The sequence below is a fragment of the Panthera onca genome, chromosome B1 (assembly GCF_046562875.1).
Source record: "Panthera onca isolate mPanOnc1 chromosome B1, mPanOnc1 haplotype 2, whole genome shotgun sequence".
NCBI lineage: Eukaryota > Metazoa > Chordata > Mammalia > Carnivora > Felidae > Panthera > Panthera onca.
The window spans coordinates 84,184,998-84,189,746 of record NC_138342.1 but is presented as its reverse complement, the minus strand read 5'-3'; the positions used below and the strand labels follow the sequence as shown (position 1 = coordinate 84,189,746).

At 42.6% G+C, this 4,749-nt stretch overlaps 1 long non-coding RNA gene across 1 annotated transcript; it reads right to left on the bottom strand.

The window, feature by feature from the left end:
* Positions 1 to 340: 340 nt before the first annotated feature.
* On the bottom strand, positions 341 to 2,853 carry LOC132693283 (uncharacterized). The gene is made up of 2 exons (XR_009616701.3): positions 2,387 to 2,853; positions 341 to 1,204 (listed from the first exon to the last, which is right to left on the bottom strand). It is a non-coding gene; the product is annotated as an uncharacterized LOC132693283 (long non-coding RNA).
* Between the last annotated feature and the right edge of the window lie 1,896 nt (positions 2,854 to 4,749).

The window sequence follows — 4,749 nt, the reverse complement described above, 5'->3', positions numbered from 1 at the left end:
CTGTGAAGAATGTTCACTATGTCCTCCCCCTGTATCTCTCAGTTGATTCCATACCTGGTTTAAGATGGAGGTGATTACTGAAAAGCTGTCTGTACTAGAATATAAGTTCTTTAAAAGACAGTTCTTGTGCCTTGCTACATTTGCTCCTGGAAATAAAGCCTCCTTAACATAAAAAGCTCAATATCACATAAAGTATAGAAATTCCCTCAGGAGAATTCTTAAGAGACTCTCAAAAAGGACAAAGGGAAAAGAAAGGAAAAATATTGCTCTTTACTTATGTTTTGTTTTGCCTTTATATGTTCCTGTGGTTTTCCTAAGCGGGAATGATCAGGTCACCACCTATGTTGGAAAATAATTTTATTTTCAACATGTTAGTCAAGGCCGCTTATGGCCTAAAACTCTTTCCACTGGGAAAAAAGGAAAAAGAGTGTGCTGCGTCTTCCACACTAGCGTCAGAAGGCAAGAACTTTGGAATACACACCAAGCATCTCATTTAGAGACTTTGGGCAAGAATCACAAAGCAGTTGGACTTGTGGCAAAAGCCAAAATGAAAGTCAGTTGTTTCTTCTTCTTTTGCCAATTCCAGTGGCAGGCTCTGGCCTGCAGATCTCAGGATTTTTAAATGTCTTTCCAGCACAAAACTGCTTTCATGTTTGTATTCTTATTGCTAAATCTGGACCTCTTCTCACAGCGTCCTTCTTGCATTGTGTCCAGGAGCCCTTTTTTGTTTGGAAGTGTTCTGAGTTTTCTCTTCATGGAAACCAACGCCCCAGTTTGCACTGATGTAAATGTCCTTCCTGCCTCCTACACTGCGGAGCACGGCTTGCCAAAATGCATTAAAAAGCGAATCCATTTGAGTAAGGGCCATGAAATCAAACTGTTTACAAGCCTTCATGTTCTTGATTGAATACTTCAGAATTCCATTTTTAAATCTTTCAATATGGAAGCCATCAAGAGACTCTCACCCAGCCACAAACAACAACAGAGGGTAACAAAATCCTAGCATTACTGATGTCCTGAAGTAGTTGTGATGCCCTTATCTTCCAGATGTCTTTCTTCTTCATTCACTTGATTGTATCCTAAAATTAGGAAGCCTGTGAAATCTTTTGCAGACAGAAGATTGTTTTCTGTCTGGAAGTTGGAAGAAGAGCTTGGAGTCCAAGCTTAGTACTGGTGTGCATCCGTTCTCCTTCTTCAACAGACACTGAGGGTACAAAGACAAATGAAAGACTATTCCCATCGGAAGGATCTCTCATCCAGTTAGTGAGGAAATGAGAGAAATGAAGGATCGGGAGGCAGGCACGCAAGAGTTGCCATGGGAAAACCAAGGGAGGTTACCGAAGGGTTGCAGGAGAAGACATTTTACCTATGTCCCACAAGACACCAGGAAAAAAAAAAAAAAATACAGATGTAAAATAACACATTTCCAACCTAGGACAAAACAAGTGTGAAAGCATATGTGGTGGTTGTTTTAGTTCGGGCTGTTATAACAAAAGCCCATAAATGGGGTGGCTTATAAGCAACAGAAGTTTATTCCTCACAGTTCTGGAGGCTGGAAGTCTGAGCTCAAGGTGCCTTGGTGGGTGGGTTCTGGTGAGAACCCCTTCCGGGCTGCAGACTGCTGACTTCTCACTGTGACCTAATCTGGTGGGAAGAGAGCTAGAGAGCTCTCTGGGGTCTCTTTTATAGCACACTAATCCCACCCATGAGGGCTCTGCCTTCATGACCTAGTCACCGCCCATAGGCCCCACCTCCTATGGGGGTTAGGATTTAAATACATGAATTTGGGGGAGACAAATGCAAGCACTCATTCCATAACAGTGGTAATGGTGCACTGGCTCTCAAACTTGTAACCACAAGACAAATTTTAAAAGATACTCATGCTGGCGTTTCATCCTTAGAAATTCCACTTGAATTGGTACAGGATTCGTTCTGGGCATTGGGACTTTTAGAAGCTCCACTGGGTATCAGAATGTGCTGCTCATGTTGAGAACCTCAGTTGTAAATTATCCTCTATCTGGACTGTAGAGCTTGTGGGGGATGAGTAGAGAAGAGACTGATAAAGTAGGTGGAAGCTCAGACTTAAAGTAAAGGTAATGGGGTAGTCCTCAAGGACGTCATACAGGTAAATAATAAAATCGAATTTGCTGATTAGAGCAAGACCTTAGCTAGGTGGCAGTTGAATGGATTGTGGACGTGACATTGTGAGTATATTGTGGGTGGGGTGGGAAAAGGGATAATCCTTGGGGGGGAAAAAATAGACTTCTCAGAGGAAGGCTATGGCTGGGACTCAGGAAGGACCTGCTGACAGGTGGCACTAAGGGGGTGCGAGGGCTGCACATTGCAGCCTAATACAGCAGTGACAGATGAGCATAGGAGTCCTTACCTGGGTAATTCCATGCATACACCCACATTTTCCAACGCTTCAGGATAAAGAAGAGGCTTTTTTTTTTGTTGGTCTACCTGGATTACTGTCCTTTGTGCTTGTCTCCTTTTTGCTTGTGGAGAATAATCCTCGAGGAACTGCAACTGAGCTCAAAGCTAATCAGAGTGGTAAGCATCTTTTAATAAAGAAAATGAGGTAATTCGACAGGGCTTTCGTTCCTTCCTTCCGTTTTGCAAGCCAAGGCACATTTCTTTCCTTCTTCTATCCTTGCTCCTCTGAAAACACTGCAGCGATTAAAAAAAAAAAAAGGCTCTTTTGTCTGAGTTCTCTGAGATTCTCTTCCTTTATTGATAAAAATGTTACCAACCAATAGGGCAGTTTCACCAGTCCTAAGTACCCCACCAGCTACTTGGGCCTCTAGGCGGTGTCTCCTGTCCTGCAGAAGAACTGATTTCTTCTGGTTCAGTCCTTAAACAGCTGAAGAACTTACAAGTGCCCTATCAGAATAATTATGGCCAGAAGAGATGTAGCAATGGTGTGTGGCTAATTGGCAGGGTGAGCTCTGGCTTATGTAACGGTTACCTCTGGCAATTTGTCCTAACACCCCTTTTGGCAGCAATGCCGTGGTATTTTTAATGGTAAGAGCTTGGCTAGCATTCAGCCAATGAGCTTGTTCATTTGGCTGGCTGCAGTTAGAGTTACTGTTTCTTTCACCTTGTTTCCAGCCAGACTTGGTTCTGTAAATATGTCACTGGGGGTTTGGATGGAGCTGTGTTCTGCCTCGGTGCCTTAAATCCATTATTTCAGTTCAAAAGTCGTTTTACCTTTACACAAAGAAGTCCCATGATGGATCTGACCTCAATCCCGGGTGTCAGTTGGACTTGTAGAGAGGGAGTCGGGTGTTCCAGATTTTAATGACAATTTACAATTTGCGAAGAGGATTTGAAGATTGTCAACAGAGAGGAAAGCAGCCTGGCCCTTGGGTGGGGTGGATTCGTTAGGAGTCGCCTTATGTCCCTCCTGCCAGTCATCGCCTGGTTGTCATCAGCTGCTGGAAAGAGGGGTAATGTTTCCTGACGGAGTGTGGAAAGGGGAGAGGAGATTCCATTTTCCAGGATTCAGTATCTCCTCTTTACCTTTATCACCCCTGCCAGGATTTGTTCTGATGTTGCCAGTATTGACTATGGATAAATAATAGAGAGCTTCCTTATTCACCCTTAGCAGACCTATGCATTTTCTTGAAAATGGACTTTAAGTCAGAGGGAAAAACCAGATGTACTGTGTAAGATATGCACTTGAAAAGTTACAAATACTGGGGCACGTGGGTGGCTCAGTCGGTTGAGCATCCGATGTCAGCCCAGGTCATGATCTCATGGTTAGTGGGTTCAAGCCCCACGTGGGGCTCTGTGCTAACAACTTGCTCAGAGCCCAGAGACTGCCTCGGATTCTGTGTCTCCCTCTCTCTCTGCCCCACCCCTGCTCACTCTCTGTCTCTCTGTCTCTCAAAAATAAATAAATGTAAAAAAAAATTTTTTTAATTTAAAAATTACAAATACTGTTCTTTTCAGAGAGAAAATTAAGCCTTCTTTCATCTTAATTTCTCTGAGGAATTGAGACAAAGAAAACGGGGAGAACTGGTTAAAAGTGGCATGAGAAGACACGCCCCCTCTTCCGAGATCCAGACAGGCAAAATAAAATAAAATCACTATTTATATTACTGCAGGTAATTTGGGCCACACAAACATAAGAGTGTCTTGGATAAATTTTGAATGAGTATGTTTAGAAGTATTCCCAATCCCAAATGATAATAAGCAGCATATCTGCCAATCCCCATAATGCCAATTTTTTAATGTATTCTTCCTATTCTGATGATATCATTGCGATTTTTTTTTTTTCAATTAGGTAGTGATGAACTATGTAAAACCTGCTAACCTCCATTGTAACGGAAGATCCAGATGTGCCTCCTATGGCATCAGAGGCAACTCTGGGGACTGGGAAAAGAGAATAATGAAAGAGCCCTGGGACCCAGCAAGAGGCAATCTGTTACCTTAACTCTCCTCTATCTTTAACCTTGCTCAACCAGGTTAATGGACTAGTCAGCACCACCACTCGAATTACTTGGCAAAGTAAATTGATCCAAATCCTGTTGAAGTAGTCAGCGTTCTCAAGCGGGAATTAAAAACGAAATCTAGTTGGCATGAGCCTAAATGGGTGTTTTTTCTGGCACACATGTGCAGGCAAAGTAAGCTGAAATTATAAAAGTAAATAATTCATGAGCATGCTTAATGCTTTCTCTGGAAGCAATGATTATTTTATTATCCAAAATTTAACCCTTTAACATGCATCTCCAGAGGTAGATTGGC